The 21,306-nt window shown below is 35.2% G+C and overlaps 1 long non-coding RNA gene across 1 annotated transcript; it reads right to left on the bottom strand.

Moving 5' to 3' along the window:
• Positions 1–1,709: 1,709 nt before the first annotated feature.
• On the bottom strand, positions 1,710–20,186 carry LOC104911114. Its single transcript, XR_004159899.1, has 2 exons — positions 20,085–20,186; positions 1,710–1,852 (listed from the first exon to the last, which is right to left on the bottom strand). It is a non-coding gene; the product is annotated as an uncharacterized LOC104911114 (long non-coding RNA).
• Positions 20,187–21,306: the final 1,120 nt, after the last annotated feature.

Below are 21,306 nucleotides of genomic sequence, written 5' to 3' on the forward strand. Positions count from 1 at the left end.
CTGCTAAATGCACATGATAGAAAAAACCTGTTAGAGTCACAAATTAATTTAGACTCCATTGAAGAGAAGATAGAATATTTTCCTAAGAATAAGTGTCTGCTTTAATGCCTTAAAAATCAAATTGTTCATACTAAACATGTAAGCCACAATTCATTACAAGCATAGAAAATGTTTTGTGGTCAAACTAAAAGGAAAGGTTTTGCTAAAAACCACTACTTCACAGGAGAGAATGCAGTGTTTACAAAATGACTAGAGGAAATGGTAAAGAGAATGCAAACTTACTTAAACTATTTCTGTTAAAAATGAGACTGGCGTGTATCTCCATAATCATCAGAAGGAAAATATGCATACAATTCAAAATACTTTTGTTACAGCAGAAATGATTAATTATGGGTGCATAGTATATCTTTTTTCATTAATGTCCTGTGGTTATTTACAGAGTAAGGACATACTTAACATTAGAACATTCCATGATTTAAATAAGGTCTTTGTTAACTTACTACTTGCAACATGCTTTCAATAACAAATTCAGTGAGAGAGTGGAGATTTCCTGCTTGTTTTTACTGCTGGCCAGAATTATGGCCCCAGAAAAGCATTATGTTTTTCTTGGCAACGTACAGTTTAAGATATTTTAAACTTGGTTCTAAGCAAGCTAAGCAAGCATACTTTTGGCTCAACTATCAACTCTATTCAAGTGTACCTTACATAAGCTGAATAGAAAAAAAAAAGTTATTCATGAAGCAGAATTCTTGCATCATTATAGCTAATACATACACCATTATATTTAGTGGCATATACATTATCTACAATTATTTTTCACAGTATGAAATATGAAATTCACTCCACTATTAAGGGGTATAACATTGACTTTTTGATCACTAAACGTGAAACACTCAAAAAGCATGATACATTCCCTGTACGTGCGACTTAGATTGTACTCTCTCATCATAGTTAATTTCACTTAATACACAATTTCACCAACTAAATTATCTCCATTGGAAAGCACACTACTTTAAGTAAAGTACATTGCTCAGTTCTTAGGAAAAAAACTGCAAATTCTAACTCCTGTGTGACTACCTGTGATAGCACAGCCTCTGACAAAGGAAACTAAAGTAATAATTATTTTAAGATTAAAATGATGCTAGTTTTTGATACAAATAAGCAAATAGGTAGAAAGTATTATGGGCTTAGAAAAGATTTCAGTCAAAATCTACATCTTGATATTTCATGTAAGCCTCTTCATTAATTAAGTTTCATCTGGAGGGAGGGACGACAAAAAAACAAAACAAAACAAAACAAAAAAAACGAACAACCACACCTACAACTGGTTTTCCTTAACCCATTCATTACTGGAACACTGGTGCAAAATTCCTACTTCCAATGCTTAAAGGCCTTCTTTAATTTTCTAACTAAATTTATACACTGTGAATCTGTACTTGTTTTCTTGCACGAGTATAAATTCTGGTTAGAGAGCTTAGTCTGTGCATATTCTGTACCCAAAAAGTGCATCCACGGAAAGCAGCCATAATCTTTCTCAGATTTATGTGCTATTTTGAATAGGACAAGCACTTCATCACAGGAGATTTACAAATTTTCCATATCTTGGACAAGCTCCCATTCAGATTAAGTCTTTTCATAATATATGGAATCAGAATTGTATACACAACACATAAAATACTGCCAGTATCTTGCATGAAACAAATACTTGCATTTCTCTCTTGGATTTCCTCTGTCTGATGCATCCCAAGACTCGATTTGTCTTTTTCATGGCCACTTTATTTTAGCAGTCCTCAATCATGAAAGCTCCAAATCTTCCTGCATGTATACCTCTTCAAATTGATGAGCTCCCATCCTATAAACAGAAGTTCTTATTATTAATCCTTTCCACATGGTGTCATTATACTTAAGTCCAGTCTACCATTCTGGTAACACAAGCAAAATAATACTTGCACATTATTCTGATCATCACAACCATTATCTACTTTGTAACCCAACTTCCACTAGAATCCATTATATTTGGGACAGTCATATCACAACATCATCTTTACCTAAAATAGGTAACAGATGCAGTCCATAAGGAATTGCACACATATTTGTTCTTCTCCAGTCTAATATTCTTCCTTGTAGCGTGAGTCAAATCACACTTTCAGCCACTTCCTTTTCTAATGCTTTTTCTAGAATGCAGACATACATTTTGTAGTATTCTGTATGTACACTTCATTATTGTGTAAAGTTACTCCTTTTTTTCTTTCTTAATTTCTATTTATATGCATTATAGGAAATAAGCAAACATAATCACAAGTCTTATTTATTCTTACATCCATACCTTCAGCTTTACTACTGCTTCCATAAAAGCCTAATTGTATATCTCTATGGATTCCTCCAAGCAATCTATGTGATTTTCCCTTTGTATACTCCCTTATAATTTTGTCTGAGATGAGCAGATTATTATACAATCAGCAGATTATTCTCTAATTAAACATTTTTTAATGGAATTCACTACCCATTTGAATTTCATTGCAAGTGCAGATTTATTCAGTAATGAAGTCTTCATATACTATAATTTCTAATTTCAGCACAGAAAACTCCCTGGCAGGAGGAAATACCAGCAACGCGGGATTTTTAAGCAGAAAGTATACATAGAACATTGAACCTGAAACAGTTCAAGAGGAATTTAGAATTAACCGAAGTTAATCAAAGGTAGACAAGACATCAACAAACTAAGCATTTCATGTAGGCAGTTACTGATACAATTTTAAGCAAAAAAGAGGATCGTATCTTAGAAAGAGAAATGCAGCTTAGTTTCCAAATGCCTTCAAGGTTCTCTCTCCAATGCCTAGATAAAAATTAACTGGGATTTTTCTTTCGGAGAGAGAAGAGAGTGAATTGCCAGAATGATAGGCTCCTCTAAGAAAATTATATAGAGAGACTCATTTTAATATGCAATGAATAAAGCAGTATTTGGTTTTACAATCCCTTTTTAACTACTAAAATAATACATTAACCAGAAATATAGCAAGGTAAAAAAAACTACCTTTCCCTTCTATTAACTAACCAAATGCCTTTCTAAGATACAGTTATCTTATAAATGAACAGTACAACTACATAAAAATAAAGGTTTATTTATTCTTGTTTGCTTACTCTATTAACACCATACAAGTCTAGTCTAATATAGCCACAGCCAAGAACAAATTATTAAAAATTCAAACATCAAGCATAATCTTTCTCCAGAGTAATAAGTTAATAATCTACTGATAGCTCTTGCAAAAACCTAATTTCAAAAAGTGAGCGTAAATCTGTGGAAATGATACAAACATTAGCAAGATACAATAACTTTATATGAAAAAATAAAGGATTCCTGATGATAAATTGTTTATTACATTTGCAAAGAAAGCCATATCATAATCTAAGGCCTAGGAGTTTAGACAAACTAATCTTATGAGAAAGGGAAAGGAAAACCTACACCTATAAATGTGAAGCGCTAAAGGAACAAGCTATTGAAACAGATGATTTAATGAACTGATGGATTCTCTGCCACTTATTCAAATTTAAATTGAAGCATCAAAGATGTTTACTAGAAATAAACAAGTCTACCAGAATTTAAAAATAACTGAGTTTTGGCCTGAACAATTCAGGTAGGACTTGGTAACAAAAAAAAAAAGCGCATGCCTTTCTTCACAAAACTTAAAACTTACTATGTTCTGAATAAAACATTGAACTTAATGCCCATAGTTTCATGAAACACTTCTGAGAATCAGTAGAATACCACTAAAGCAAAGAAAGCCAATCTTCCTAGCCTACATAATATCCACACACCAAAATCTTAGCATGATCGATAGCCACATACCACATCACAGATCTTGAAGAGAGAAAGAAATCAGAACAAAACTGCATGTAACACGCTGCTGATTAGCTTTCTCCAACAGCTGAGGATTTACATTAACCAGCAGTCCCTGTGTCAGCATGATCAGTCATGATGTGATTCCAAAACAAAAGCTGTGATTAAGCTGCATGCAAGCTACACGTTAGCTATCAATTCTCAGAAGAATAGATCCCAAGGCTCTCTAGCATGTCTCAGTTAAAATGTATTCAACAATGCTTACTAAACTTGATAATCTCCCAGACAACCTGTTGGCCACCAGGACCTAACTTTTTTTTTTTTTTTCTCCAAATGCCACAAATTTAAAATAACCTAATGCTCTCCAAATTTTATCTTTTTTCTTTATATCAAGCTGATCTTCTCACAGTAATTAGGAGCTTTAAGTAAAGAACTGATTTTCCAAAGGTACTCAGAATACAGCAGATAACATCTTTCATACTACATATAGTTCCATGTTCATATTTGTTTGTTTGTTTTTAATAATGGGATGCTTCCCCCCTCCTCCAAGAAGTTACTTTCCTCCATAGTTTTGCAATAGAATCCAGGTTTATCAGAATCATTCATGCAAATTCTTCACTTTTTGTTTCAGTGCTTTGCTGGGAATGAAGTACAAGCTGCCTCTTCTGCAGTTACCATAATAAAAGTTGAAGAAACAGCATGTAAAGCAAACTACTACATATGCAATCAGCACTACTTTAAACAAGTCAACAGACTGAAAAGTATCTACAAGTCCATGGTTAGCAGCATATGAAATTTTATGTGAATTACATAGTACATATAATATATACAATCATATAGAAACATTAACCTCTTACTGCCATTACAAGAAATGCTGGAAACAAAACTGCATAAAATTTTTAGCCATAGTTCGGTGATGACAAAGATGCATGTAGAAAAATGAAGGGGTAATAAGCTTGGTAGAAATGGAAAAAAACAGGTTACAGTAGCAGTTGTGTATTCTGGGATACAAAGCCAGGTGAAAACTGTTTCTTGAAGGTACTTATGGAGGTCTTCAGGCTCAGGAGCACTGAAGAATTGACTATTAGGAATGGGCATTTGCCAGAGGCTGCAACTGGAGAAAATGGTGAAAGATACAGATGCTGCTGGGAGACAGTGCTGCCAACTGGCACCATAATCGCAATACCTTGGGTGAGGAACAGAGTGGTAGGGGCAGGAACAGGCAACCTCTAGCTAGTATTTGATACTTTCATTCTTGCTGGTGCTGAAGCTCCTCACCAAATCTTCTCTTCCACCAACTTCTGCACATCACTCCGTAACAGCTGCAAATATCAGAAACTAGATCAGAGGTAAGATCTTTCTTCTCTGACTGGCATCAAAGCAACGTGCAATATCTAAAATAAACAAGAAACTTAGCACCAGTCTGTTTACAACTTAACTGGATGTTTAAAAATCAAAACAAAAGAGCAGACAGGTGAGTAAGCTGTGTTTGTAATTGTTATGCAAAAATTCACGACACTTGACAGCCATAAGAAAACATGAGTTCTATGTGCAACCAGATGGTTTTGCAAATTCCTGGTATAGGCAAAGCTGTACCATATTCAGAAGCTGGAAAAGTCACAGAACTGAGCTAAAAGCATTCCTTGCTACACGTAGGAGAGTTGGAGAACTGGTGATTTGATAACTGAGCAAAAGATATGCCAGAATATGATTTCAAGTGTGCCACATTAGAGAGAAAATGTCTGAAGTGATCATTATTGAAGTAAAAAAATTCACTTGGAATCACCATCTCATAATTTAAAATGAACTATTCTACAATGCATTTACTACAAAAAAAAAAAAAAAAAAAGCACTCTAAAAGATCTCTGAAATACTAACTTTGACATATGATAAAGAAGTAGGTACCTTAATTTTAATAGACTGTGCCACAATATACACATCTTAATGGGTAAAAATTCCCCTTGACTTTCCAATTTTCTTTTAAATGCTACTCTATTTTCATAGATATTTCAGGACACTGAGCTGGGCTGCATTAAAAAAGGGGTGGCCAGCAGGGAAAGAGAAGTGATTGTACCCTCTACTCGGCTCTTGTGAGGCCCCATCTGGAGTACTGTGTCCAGGCCTGGGGCCCCCAGTACAGGAATGATGTGGAGCTCTTGGAGCAGATCCAGAAGAGGGCCACTAAGATGATCAGAGGGCTGGAGCACCTCTCCTATCAAGAAAGGTTGAGGGAACTGGGATTGTTTAGCTTGGAGAAGAGAAAGCTCTGGAAAGACCTCATGATGGTCTTCAAGTACTTGAAGGGAGCGTATAAACAAGAGGGGGGAACGGCTGTTTACAAAGGTGGATAGTGATAGGACAAGGGAGAAAGAATGGCTTTAAACTGAGACGGGGAGGTTTAGGTTAGATATTAGGAGGAAGTTCTTCACCCAGAGAGTGGTGATGCACTGGAACAGGTTGCCCAAGGAGGTTGTGGATGCCCCATCCCTGGAGGCATTCAAGGCCAGGCTGGATGTGGCTCTGGGCAGCCTGGTCTGGTGGTTGGAAACCCTGCACATAGCAGAGGGGTTGAAACTAGATGATCATTGTGGTCCTTTTAAACCCAGCACATTCTATGATTTTAACTTTACACTCCACAAAATACAGCAGAGACACCTGACTTATAAGCAATGAACTAATTCAAGTATGGCAAGCTATTTGAATTAGCAGGTTTATGTTGCCTCATTTAAACTGCTTTACAGCTTTCATAGAACTCCAGGCCACCAAAATTTGACTGCTTACTGTATCTGATCTTGGCTATCACTACAGTAAAGAGCACTGACTGTGATGTTTTTTTTTTTTTTTTAACTTCAAAGATGAATAAATTGAAACACTCAAAATTACTTCCTACAGTAGCAAGGCCATGAATAAACCAGACTGTGAAAGCTGCAAGTCAAAATCTCAGACAAAGCTGGCAACAACTTTTCCTTTCAGAATTTATATAACACATACCAAAGGAGAATGACATATGGCTTTAAAATGTACTGCGTTTAAAGCATTTTTTGAAAGTATTAGCTCTTTGTTTAATTTTGTTTAAAAACATCAAGGATTAAGATTACACTGTTGTATGGGAACTATTGATCACAGCCTGAACCTCTGATTGATCACCTGAGGCAAGCAACAAGTCAGCCGCGAGAACACAGGTCTACACTTCTTGTGGGTTGGTTTTGTTGTTTTTTTTTTCCTGCTTGGTTTTTCTATTTATGGCTGCAAGTCATGACTGCATTTAAGCCAGAAATTGTTTATTCAGTTGCTGGCTTATTGGCTTACACCTTTACAGTGACTTCAGATCCTCCTAGATCCTATATAAGTGTTGACTGCCACTGAGGAAAGATCTCTTTGTGGAGATCACTCCTCGTGGAGTTTATTGTGAGCCTACAAGAGCATTTTTCATTTGTTATCTTTCCAGCACGATAATCCTACTTAGCCTAACCTTTGTACACTTATTGATTGTACACCTATTGATTGTACAATTGTTAATCAGATTTTCTATTTTTGTTTTTAATGCAACTATCAGTAAGTCATAAATTGGCCATCATAGCATGGTGGTTAGAAACTATCAACCTCAGAGAGCGATTTTCTTTAATATGGAAGATCATTTTATTTATATATAGGTGTATATATACACATACAACTACTTCAGAAAAAAAAAACTATTTGTATTAAACAAAGGCTCTTTTACTTCAAGAAGTAAGCAGTCTAAGAATACGGCCACTGTCATATGAAGTCTGTAGTTATTAAAACTACATGAAGGCCTTATTGTAAATAAGGACTTAAATTTGTCTCTTTTCTCATAATTAACTCCAGTGAAACGGCATTCAAATATTTCAAATTAGTAATGTGAGGTCTACATATGCTTTTAAAAAAGGCCAAGCCTTCAGAAAAAAAACAAACAACAACAACAACTCATATAATCCTTGCACCTATTCACTACTCGAGAGAGAAGTGTTGTTTTCCTCCCTGGTAAACGCCCTGCCCGCTTTGTAATATATATGTAACTATTTCATGGTCAGTTCTTCCTATGTTTAGCTGTTGATTATTAGCATGCCATAATTCCTTGACCTTACAAGTGGCATTTCCTTCAATAACTCTCTATTCTTTTATATCAGATATTATCCTTTTGTCCCCACTTTCTGCGTGGCTTTTGTTAGGACACAGCTTCCTTTATTACTGAATAGCTCAGCCTCCCTGTAGCAGCCGCATTAGAACAGAGGTGTGTTGTTCCACTCCAAAAGGCCCTCCATGGCTCTGAGCCGCCTCCAGCCACAGCCCCCGCTCTGGAAACACTTCTACTGCAGGTTCCTGCCACACACAGGCCAGTCACAGATGAAAATTGCATGCCAGTCTCAGAGACTTGGTCCAGCAAAATATGTCCAAGTACAGACTGATCTACAATGACTGCTCTAAAAGTAATGCCTCCTATTAACGGTTGGATTGGATGATCTTTCAGGTCTTTTCCAACCTTGGTGATTCTATGATTCTATTTTATCATGTTGGCCCACAGTGTAGGAGACGGATGCTAGAGATACGGCAGTAGAGGCTGAACCTTCCCACCAATATTTTGTTACATGTTGTTGCCACGTAACAGATGGCAGCAGAGAGGCCACCTGACAAAATGATGTCTGACGTAGACTTGCACATGAAGCAAAGTTGTGTAATTGAAATCCTCCACACTGAAAAAACGGCACCCATGGACACTCACTGACAGTTGCTGAACATTTATGGAGACCAAACAACAGATGTAAGCACAGTGAGGCAGTGGGTGGTACATTTTAACATTGATGTGAAAGACAAGCCATGTTCCATACAGATTTTTACAACCCCCCCCCGTTTAAAAGTCAACAGAACAGAAACTTGGAATTAAAACCTAAATGGCAGCAGAAGAAAGTGGAGGAGAGGATATTCCCCAAATATCCCCAACATTATTTACACAACTATCTACCTTGGAGTCCTCAGAAATGAACTCTGGTTTTTTAAGTTGGTTTTGCTAAAAATCAAAGATTTTACATAGAAAAGTACACTGAGAAGACAATTAAAAATCTCCAGCAACCAGCCCCAGGTTCATGGGCCAAGGGACAATAAGAAGAAAGAAAATAAGACAGAAGGGGTCTCATAAACCTGATCTTAGATGATACTGATATCATTCTCACATAGAAAGTAAATTTTTAATGAAAAAAAATCCTAAAGAATACAGGAAGGCAGATTTTGACTATGAAATGTAACAGATAAACAGATGCTTAACGCTAGTGAAACCCTCTGGTAGCTTGCCTGAGTCAAAAGACAGGATTTTACGAGCCATTTTTATAAGCATAATGGAACTAAAACACTTGAGGATTCTGTAGGGCAAAATGATGTTTACACTGCAACAGCTTAAATACAGGGCCATCGCAGGAAAGCTAAACAAAGTACACATATAAGCAGTTACTATGAAGGAACTTAAATCATTCCCTACACCTATGGTAATGGAATTCAAATAACTTACATATAACAGCCATGAATTTCATGTTATCTTATCACTTTAGATTCCATAGCATGGGAAGAGAGCATCACCATATGTTTTTCAACAAGGCTGCAGAGAGCACAATAACAGATCACTAAATATGACTTCTGCATCAGGTGACATTAGCATCCGTGTATGAGAAAGTCAAAACTGATGTAAGCTTTTTTAAATAAGCAGAGCCAAAAAGAGCCCATTTGAATATGACAGTCAGGTGAATTTTACTTATTTATTAAATAATTTCAAATTGACATTAAGGACACTGAAGGAAAAGGAAACAAAAAAACATAACCAGCCATACTTGAGAACATTCACACAATATTATGATGTTCTACTGCTGTAGCAGAATAATTTTTTTAGGTCATGACTTTCAGAAACTTATTTTCAAATACTAAATATTAAGGAGAGTATTAATTTTCCTTTAGGGAAAGGAAGTTGTGACCATATATACTGCAAGTTGTAACTAGTAATTTTACATACCCAACATTTTAAAGTTTTCTTCTTTAAAGTTATTCATATTACCAAAAATAAATAAATAAATAAATTAGTACTTAATGCTTCTATGCTGCCTTATTTATAAGTTGTCTAATACTTACGAACAGACTTGAAGATTTTTCAAAGAAAAACTCCTTGCAACAACAAAACGCAAATTATCTAAGCTGAGTTTATCTCACTGTGATTCACACAGGCGGCTCCAGAGAAAAGGAATACTTCTGATCCAGTTCTCATTAACCAAAATACCCTGAATTGGAGAGCTTTGTTTAATCATTTATTTCACTCATACGTTAGAAATTAAACTTTTAAAAACATATACGCAATTGAGTACGCATTTTAAGTATATCAGCCTGCCTTTATTTTCAGAGCAATGATGGGAGAGACGTAGGTCTAAATTAGCACCGGGTGACCAAAAGTTCAGATCCAGTGCACATTTAACAAAAAATAAAGAAAGCAGCATACTGATCTGCTTTTTGTGGCTCCATTAATACTTCTCAAACTGCAAGACATTTCTGATGCTAGGAAGAATAACTGTGTGCTTACCACCAGATCTACAAATGCCAAAGAGTCTGTTTCAATTTAATTATTAAAAAAAAAAGAAACTCAGTTACACATAAAAATAAAAATGCATTGTCGGAGCACAGAAAATACTTTAAAAATATTTGAATATTCATATTACAATACACAAAACTAAATTACTTATGCCATAAACAGCAACAACTGCTACACAAAATGTTTCAGTTCTTTTCCCTAAGGAATGTTCCCTAAGATCGGGAACATTTAAGGCCACTGTTTCACTTAAAATCTCGCTTTCTCTTGAACCAGAAATGAACTCAAAACAGTTCTTTGACATTTTGCTAAACTTAAACCAACACAAACTGAATTGAACTGAAAAATTTGATGGTCATTTAAGTGCATAAGAACAGTTTCAGTGAAATACAGAAAGGCTCGGGGCACAAGGGAAAGAAGAACAATTTCTTTTGTACCCAATGAAAGTTTATGTCTATAATGTGTAAAATAGTTTGGTTGGGTTTTTTTTGTTTGTTTCTGTTTGATACACAGTGTTTAAAAACATAAAATGACAACAACAACAGAAAGTAAAATGATGGTTATGTGTTATTCAGTATAGCACGTCAACATTTCTTCATGAAATGCTACATTTGTAGGTTTCTTTTGTTAAATTCAGATTGCTTCCTTATTTGTTGTTTTAAATGCATTATCTACCCGAAAGAAGACCTGCTCTCAGATCCCAACACATGCTCATCACTAACTTTCTTCACTCCCACTCTGCGTAAGAGATGAGCACACAAATTTTGACACTAGGTCAAGATTACTTCTGTGTATAATGCAGAAGTTCTCAATACAGTCTATTTAGAAAAACTCCGAGTCTCTGCTTTCCTGATAATTTATTCTTACAATGAATTACATGTGATCCAGCACAGTTCCTTGAATGATATAAGATTCATGCTCGCACTACACTTTATTAAGAAAACAACCATACATTCCAGTTTTTCCTGTTCCCTCACTGAGTTACAAGTTCACAAAATGTCAGTTTCTCTTATTACAGGACATCTTCATACTCCCAGCAGTGAGTGTTGAAAAGCCTTGCAAACAACAGAAAACAAAGTATAGTTCATTGGTCAGATCACTAGACAAACCAATATACCACACTATATAATATACCACATACACCAAACAACTCTTTCTCAAAGTCTCTCCAGATTTGCCTGGTACAAAAATGAAACTTAAAGATCTTTTGCCTCCAACACAACCTTTGGAATTCTTTTAAAATAGGATTCATTTAAATTTGTCATCTTCTATTTTTTTTTCCTGGTACAGATATCAATATACTTAATTTTATGCAACAAAATTCTATTAAATAAATATAAACAGTATCTGGTCCTAATAGATTATGACCAATTGAGATAGAGCTACCTTCTATGAAAACAGCACTCACATTACCAGTGAAAGGTCCTTACATATTTATCATGCTGGTAATTCCAGATGCTTTTAAAATGTTCAGGAGATTATTACCAATAATAAAACAAAGTGGAACCAAAAAAATCCTTTTTTCTGATAATAAACACTAGTTTCCCCTAAACCCTTCGAGCTGCCATCAGTTCTATCAAAACAACCTCATAATTGACACTTTTTTTTTTTTTTTTAAGATGTAGTTTAGTAATCATCTGGTTCTTAGCTTGTTACAAAATAACTTGCTCACTTAGGAAAAACTTATTTCCAGTCTGTTTCTGAATTTTGTATAATAAAATGACAGGGAAAAAAAAACACCCAGAAAAAACACTGAAGAATCTAACTGAATGAAGTAGTTCAGAGGAAAAAGGGGGTGAGGGAGAAACAGCACAATACTTCATGCCTTCAGGAGTCTTCAGTAGTCATAGTGAGCAGCTGAAGAAAGATAATCAATTCATAAATACAACAATCTTTTAGAAGAGTAGGACAGTTCATTACTCATCACAGCTGCCTAAGAATTAGATGAAAATAAATCAAAAGCATTAAGCAGAGTAACAAATTGCATTTCAGAAAAAAACGTAGGTGTATACAAAAAGAAAAAAGAATAAAGCATTTGCTTGTACTCTGAATGCTAAAAGGTATAGATTCTAAATGTGAAAACCACTGTATGCTTGTGGGCATATACTCACTTTAAAGGTCACTAAAAAGCAGCTGAAATACAAAACACTAATGAAAGTAGCTGGCAGTGACTTGGTGACAGTCTACAGATTTGAACAAAGCATACCTGCACTAACTTACAAGAACATTCTGTTCAAATTATCAGTCAGTTAATTCTTCTGATGCTTCTTTATAGCCTGTTTTGAGTCTCAGTACATACAGTGCTAGACAAGATCTGTAGTAGTCAAGAAACCATACAGAATCGTATTTGGCATGCATCAGGGAAAATATCTCATGCTCTCTATCATCTACTCCATCTCCAGATGATTTGTATACAACCAGTTACTAAATTATGAAACAGTAAGTGCAAAGGAAAGAATGAAATGCATGCAATGAGCAATCATTCAATATAAGACAAGAGGGAAAACAACAACAACAAAACACAACACAGGAGAGGAAAACTTGGAGGGATTTACAGAATTCAAGCCTGAAAGATCATTGCTTCAAAAGGCACGTATGTGGAAGAAACAAGCAGAGTGAGGGCGTGGGAGCACTTACGTTATCAAGATACTTCCTGAAGCCACTAGAGTGCATGAATTACATCCAAACAATTCTGTGAACAGAGCTTAACTTTTCTTCGTACTTAGCAACATTCTCTGCTATGCTCTCTGCTCTAGAAAACCACCAAAATAACAACAAACTCTAGTCTTGTTGTAAAATGCCCCCAAACTCAAGAGATTATTTTATACTGAGCACATCCTACTGACATACCCTGGATTGCTGCTACTGCACTGAACAGCAAAAACTAAAAGCCATAAGTTATCAGCTGAAAAACGTTGGAATTGTTTTAAGAGTTCTGTGATTCTGTAGTATGTTTGGAATGCATGTGCATGCTATCACTTTTGACTCAAAATGTATTATCAGAACACAAGCCGTTTTCAGAAATGTATCGTTTCAAATGTACTGCAAAGTGCTGACATGGAATGATTTCAATTCACAATTTGTGCAAGTAATTTTAGATGCCTCAGCGCTAATTGTCTTCCTCCCTCCAACAAAGCTTAATAATTCAGGTTCACATACAAATTATTTCATACTGTAACATAGTTTAAGAACTATCCACAAGGTAATAGCTACAATTACTAATTGAAAAACAGAGGTTCCAAGTACGCATAAGTAACTTTTCTGGAATCCCTTAGGAAGAACAGGTAACTAGCTAAAAGAGCATAAGAAAATAAAGAGTGGTAGATTGGAAAATAACAGAGTGGGACAAAATTAGTGCAAGTATCTAAGATCTAGACGTTAACTGAAAATACAAATAGTTTAGAATAGAGTTTAGCTTAGAAAATATTTTAGAAAAGTACAAACACCATAAAATATTTTGAGTAAAATAACTTAAGAACATACTCCAATAGCACTGCTATATTAGAAGAACAAACCTACTGTTATCAGTGGTGGATTACAGCACACATACACTTGTCCTTGCCTGCATTCCAGCTCCTGTTCATTAGATCTTCTGTCAACAGAAAGATGACCATACAGGTGACATTCCAGAGGCATCTTTACCATTGCTTAAGATACAATTACTAGATGGCTTTGCAATGTTCTATGGGATACTAATCACAGCAGTAAGAAATTATGAAAACTCCGAGTTCCCATAACTCCATTAACTGCTTTCTAGGGCACCCTTCTGAAAATATCTGTGGTTCCTTACACTAGTTTTCCCTCTGCTTCCCTTCCAAAGAAACATCATCCTTCTCAGATGAGTATTATGTACGTATAACAAAAGCATACATAATTTTTCCGTATTTGCTTGACTTCAGCAACTACCAAATCAAGCTGAAATGAAGACTAGATAATCAAGGAGAAAGGATGCATGATACAGATGGTGCATAAAAATCACCAACTGCTGCAAGCATTCATAGACCAGCTGCACAGTGCTGAGTGGTGCTTTTGGGTTTGTGAGGGGAAAAAAAAAAAGCTCTGAGTTATAAGATCATTCACTGTTACAGTCATAGGACAATGAGCAATCTCCTCACATCCTTCTAATACAGGAAGCTTACATTCGTGCCAAATATGACTGCCATATAACACCACTGACAGCAGTCAAAATCATTTGGTAATGTGGAAAAATGGAATGATTGTTTTCTGGAACAATCCCAGACTGCTACCAGTCACCAGATAATCAATTGGAAATTGGAAATATGAACTAAATAGAAATCACTGCATATAAAGAGATATTAAATGCATGACTTCTAGTGTAGCACTGCAATTGTAATATGCAGGAAAAAAAACAAACATTTTAAGGCAATGGAAGTTCTAAAATGAGATGAATCAAGAGTGAATAGATATATATACAGCTCTGCCTTCCTAAGCCAATCTTAAATATAGAAGTAAAAGGAGTACATTCTATGGTTAAAAAAAAAGAAAATTATTAATATTAATTAACATTGTTGGGGAGGAGGGTGCAAAAAGCACCGTTAAGAACAGGATTTTCTAAAAACCAATTAGCATTTTTCTTGGAAAAGCATATATTCAATGGCAGAATTACAAGGCAAATATTTGGTCATAAGTATTTCTACACTTAGTCTGGCAGGGAAAATACTTCTAAAGAGAAAAAAGGAGTGATAAAACTACTGTAAAAGATGATGCAACATGATCCTTTAATATGCATTTGATTGAAAAGAAGCTTGTAATGCCTCAAGATAAGGACAGATTTCACTGTATTTAACATCCCTGTTACTGTTACACATTATGTTTTACATAGAAGTTGGTGTAAAATGTTACCAGTAATAAGCTGAATTTGGCTAAGAGTAAGACAGTTGCTAAGGTTAGCAAAAGGAAACGTGATACTGAGAAGCATAATGGTAAGACTGCAGTTTCTGTAACACGTTCATTCCCTCAGCAGTAAAGTGAGATCTCAGTTCCATTTTCAAAGTCAATGACAATCTTCCCTTTTTTCATTCTCAAGTGGACAGCATGCTACACAGTCCTGCTGCACTGTCACTAATGCATCATGCCTCCCATCTGTGCTTGCTGATGAGCCTTTATACTGATGAGCCTTTAAAACCACAAGAGAAGCTCAGAAAATTCCTCTTTCAAACTATTTTCTCCTTTTTCCTAATCAAAATCAGTTTTTCAAGCATCTAATACCAAATACCATCTCTAACCTTTAAGTGTTATTTAAACTAATATGTTACTAGATTTGGGACCACACATTTGTCTCTATCCAAATGCAAGTTCTTCAAATAAGCCCAACTAACTGAGCAATTTAACAGTTAGTGATCTATTCCTAGTTTTACAATACTGTTATGTAATTAAACATAGAATTTTATACATTTATTTTAAGCCATATATTATTTCTAAGAGCTAGCAAAGACAATGACTAAGAAGTCCCCATTATTCAGCCTTAAAGGAACCCTCTTGAGGGTATGAAATTTCCCTGTTGAGTAACACTGTTTTTATTAATTAACCAATTTTAACACAGTTAATATCAATTACAACAAATATCTTTAGGAAAGATCAACCTGATCGAAACTTTAATATGAGCATCATTGGGAGAATTTCAAATGCATCACTCTATAATTGGCAAGGCATTTCATTTTTCTCAGCCATTTTAGACTAGGGTTTATTTCAACATTTCTTTAAAAACAGAACAAGACACCAAAAAAAGCCACAACTGAAGTGCAAAAACAATTGACAGGTTCTGTCAATTTCTGAAGTGTTTCTTAGCTACCATTTAATAACCAAAATGTAAACACAATAGAATACTGTAATACGTGTAATATGATTACATCATACTATAAAAAAAGAAACTACTAAATGTTTCTATGTAAAAGTAAGCCTGACATTTGACAAAACTTCTTTTTTTTTTATCTTCTCCTATTTTTACCTGTAGCTGACAGCTACCGGAACAGAGCCAAAAAGACCAGATCAAAGGGAACAGGTTTACAGAACAAAGAACTGACCACCAAGTAGATCTGAATGTGTTATCAGAAAAATTGAATTATCACACTGATGCAGGTTTTTGTCTTTACGATCTTCATTTGGGTATTACATATGCTGCATACATATTTGGATGCATGACAGACAATGACATTTGGTTACAACAGGTTAAAATCATTCATCTGGTCAAACTATAAGAATTATAAAACATGTTTCTGATTAAAGAAATGGACACGTTAGCTTTCACTATATTAACATTCTCAAGCTGCATCTCCCAGCTACTAATATATTACAAGTATAACCTATAACAAGTTATTCAGTTATTTGGGTTAATTAAATGCTTCTCAATTCCAAAATAAGAATAAGTTATTATTTCATACATATGTTTATTTCAAGTAGTAAGTTCATATTTGTTCACCTCTTGGTTTATTCCTGCCTATTTCCTCTGATCTTAATATAAAATAATTCCTCAATATTTCAATCTTAGTTTGGTGTAAAAGATTAACTTCAAACATTATAAATGGTATAGATTATCAATGATACTTGAAATTTGATTTTTCAGGCACTATAAAAATACTAATTTGTAGCCAGATAATATCCATCAGAATAACTTCTCATATTCCCATTCAATGTTTAAGATTTTGAATATTTAAATTTAAATTCAGATCAATTCATGATCTAAAGTTACTTAGACCATTAGAGGAAAATGTTTCATCCAAAAATAAAAATCCAAAACTCACTGTAATACACAGAAAGATTATATGCTGCTTCTGCACGCAAGAAAGATACTAGACTGAAACTTTAGAAACACACAAGGATGGTTCAGCTTTGATCTTTGTAAGAGCTAAATAAGCAACATACTCCTTTGGAAAGATATTTTCTTTTCCACTGGGGATCACATGTTGATACATCTTGATACATAGAAATAAAAAATATCTATTCAAGATTTCAGGTGCCTATTCAATAAACTGAAAACTCAACACATACAAGCCTTTTTCAGGGAGTATTTATCTTCAAAAGCCAAAAAAACAGCTTCCAGCATTTCCAATAAAGGATCAAAATGTCTTTCAGAATATGAAAAATTCACCATTCATCTATTTTAATAAATTGCAAAATTGCAATTCATAGATGGAATGGATTAGACTAAGTACGAAACTTGACTTGAAAATAAAGGAAAAGACCACCAAAAACATTCATAGATCTGAGAAGAGTCAAGAGGAAAAAAAACAATCAGGTAGACAGATTAAAAACTATTTTTTCCCCAGATTTTGACAACAAAGAATAGTTTTGAATGCAATCGTTATGTAGTTGACCCAGATGCAGGAACTGAACACAATCCCAGACTAAAGAAACGAGTAGTAAGGAATAGGCATCAGTTTTCCTCTATTGCTTAGTTTTCCTCAACCTACCAGCATTACCTGGTAGGTACTTGACATGAAGCTCAAAAACTTTCCTCCAGTCTAATCTGCCCCAGTAGTTGAAAAATAAATCCAAAACCATCAGCTAAACTGATGCCCTACATAGGGCAGTTTTCAGGCCTGTATAATTCCTCTTAATTGCCCTCTGACAAAAATTTAGCAGAAAGAGCAAAAAGGAGTTTCATACAGTTCTAAACCTCAGTGTTCCTTTAGTTAGGATAGAAGGACTGATTCTCTAACAGAGGAACAACTGCCACCACCACTGACAAACCAAGGAAGCGTGAGCACAGTGCAAACTGTCCTACAGAAACTAAATATAAACAAGTATATACACATACATCCAGGCTCAAACTGAAAACAAATATAGATCACCCTTTTAACTTTACAGTGCTTTGTAACATCAACTACACAAACAAGCCAAATGGGTACATAAAAAAATATGTAAAAAGACATAGAGCAATTGCTGTATTATGAATTTATAGGGCAGTACCTTCAAGGGTTCAGCAAATTCTGATAATAAATGGTTTGCACGATCTATATCAGTTGGTACATATTTTCATGTGTTTACATATAGGGAAGGAGAGAGACTACAGATGTTGTTGTTGTCTGCTAAAAGATTTTCAAAAGTTATTCTCTGTGAATCATTGTTTCATTCAATACTGGAAGGTCACCCCCTACTCACAGCAAAGACCAGGAAAAATTTGGCAGATTACCTAGTTTTAGTCCTACACTGTTACAAAAGCTGTATTCTGTTCTACTCAAAAGTAACATGGGCTATTTCTGGCCTAACAACTTTGAATAGCCCTTCCACAAGTTGCTGGACAGATCTACTGACTTTCTGCTGCATAAACGGTCAGGTTATGCTCTCACACTCATTACCACCACCTGCACATTCTCATTTCTTCCTTTGCATCATTTTAACACTTTCTGAACTCTTATCTGAGCTAATCCAACCCACTAACTCACCTTTTTGCTAGGTTTCTGACATAAATCAATTCACAAATGGTTTCAGCAGAGTCAGAAATAGAACAAAGTGAAGAGAGAGCAGTGTTCAGGAAATACAGCCAACGTCTTCCAACTGCAGGCTGTTAACAATGGCTAACCCAATTTGAGGAAACCTATCTCCATATTTTTGTTCTGTTTTGGCCACGAGATCCTCAAAACTCTTTTGTTGTTGTTTAGGTTTTTTTTTGTTTTTAAATCATCCATCAAATTCTTAAGCAACCTTCAAGAGTTAATTCCATATAAATAGATCACAATAATTCAGAGTACTTTAGCTGTCTTCAGATAAATTCACAATCACTACTGAAATTGTGTGAACAGTAAAAGCATCTCATCTGCAACAAACTTGCTCTGAGATGGTTGTGAAGCTCATTTTTGAAAGTTCAAGAAGCTGTTGTGATCTTCTTATCCTTATCATAATTATTAATGTTACTGATCATAAGAGCTTTTCCTGTAGCTGCATCAAACAAAAATAATGTCACAACAGGCTTGGGTTCTAAGTTCACACCTGAATTCACATTTCAGTGAAGTTCATTTCACTCTATAGTCAGTATTTAAAAAAGATTTTAAGACATATTTATTATTATTCATTTATTTAAATGCATGTTACAGCTCCTGAATAGACCGTCAAAAGCATATGAATGTGTAATATTACGTTTTTAATATGTCACTATTTGAGGAAACATAGCCCTGGATTTAGAATATCCCAAAGCACACAGTTATTTCCAGCTCCAATGATGTAGTTGCTCACAGGTCTGACAGAGAACCTGGGAGAATCAGATGTGTGTATAACTTCTACAGAAGTAGTGCTTATCTTTGAGAAATGCAGTATCTGCAATTCAGATACAGATGAAAGGACCCAAGAATAGAGACAAAGGACTTTGTACACATGACAGAGGATACACAATGTATCTATAAAATAATTTCACTTTTTAGAGGGGATAGGGAAAGAAAAGGAAGGTGAAACAGGTGTTCGAATGACCCAGTTTTGTCAACAATCTGACATTAAAGAAAAAGGCATTCTTCAAACTGAATCCACAAAACATCTAGCAAAGGACCTGACATCTGTGCTGCAAAGTTTGCCTTCTCCAGCTGACATTGATTTGCCATTAGAAGGGCAGTTTTCAGTTGTTACTTAAGAAGCACAGTTCCTCATCTAGTTTCATCACATTAGCCATTGTCTTGGTAGTAGCAATATAAAAGAAATAAAGAAGTATCTACTTACCATCAATAATTCCTGTTCAAATTAATACTTTCCAGGACTCTTCTTCCTCACTTTCATTTTGAAGCCTAGTTAATTCTCTGAAAACAGAAGAGGAAAAGAAGATTGTTAATTTTTACCCTTTTCTTTTTAAATCTTTATATGCATTTTCATCCTTTATCCATTACATACAGTCAAGAGATGCATGTAAACATCCATATTTTTAAAAAGTTGCTCTGTTTTATGATTAGACAACTGACATGTCTCGTAATTCCCATGAAAACAGAAATCATTAGACATGAATAATCTTTTTTGATACTGCAATTTGAAAAAAAAATAGCAATGTCTGCTTCATTCCCATCCTCCACCCTCCCCCCCCCAAAAAAAAAAGTATAGGCTTTCAAGGCAGCTGGGAAACAAACTCAGGATGTGAGAGGAAAAAAAAGCAGCAGAGTAATTCCTTGGTTATATATAGCCAGGCCTGGGTGGGAGAGGAAGAGAACTGCAAAAAATTATAGGCCTAGGATTCTAAAACACAGTCTCAGATGCCAAAAATAAAATAAACTACTCAAACTGAAATATTCGCTACAAAGGCAAAAATAGGATCTACCTTTAAGCAACGTATAAGAAAATTAAACTGGTCTGTTTATATTTTTACATAGCATACATAGCAGACTGTACATACTAAGGAAGCGTATTGCCTTCAATAAAATCTTACTTTTGAGTTATCAAGGTGTATGGGAACTGCTGAATCACGGCCTGAACCTCTGATTGATCACCTGAGGCGAGCAATGAGTCAGCCACGGGAGCACAGGTGAAGGCAATTCACCTGTGCTGCAGGAAGGGGTGGAGCCTGGCTGCACCTCTCCTAGACAAATTTAAGAGCTGACTGCCAGTAGGAAAGGATCTCTCTGGAGATCCCTCCTCTGGAGTTCTGCAGCAAGCCCAGGACACGGGCTTTCTATCTCTTTTTGTTATTATAATCTGCTTTGCCAAACTCTCTTGTTCATTTCATAACTACAACATCTGTATATTCATTGATTATACATTATCAGAAAGGTTTTATCTCATATTGAGGTCCACGTTAAGGTTACTGCATTACTTCATAACTGTGGTCTCATTACCTCAGAACAGCTGCAGACTACTGAACTAAGTGTTGCTTGCTAACTGTCAAAGAGAAAAAGCAATCAAAAGCTGCAAATATCAGACTTCAAGATAATATAAACTGGATACTGAAAAAGTTAAT

The sequence above is a fragment of the Meleagris gallopavo genome, chromosome 5 (assembly GCF_000146605.3).
Source record: "Meleagris gallopavo isolate NT-WF06-2002-E0010 breed Aviagen turkey brand Nicholas breeding stock chromosome 5, Turkey_5.1, whole genome shotgun sequence".
Taxonomy (NCBI): domain Eukaryota; kingdom Metazoa; phylum Chordata; class Aves; order Galliformes; family Phasianidae; genus Meleagris; species Meleagris gallopavo.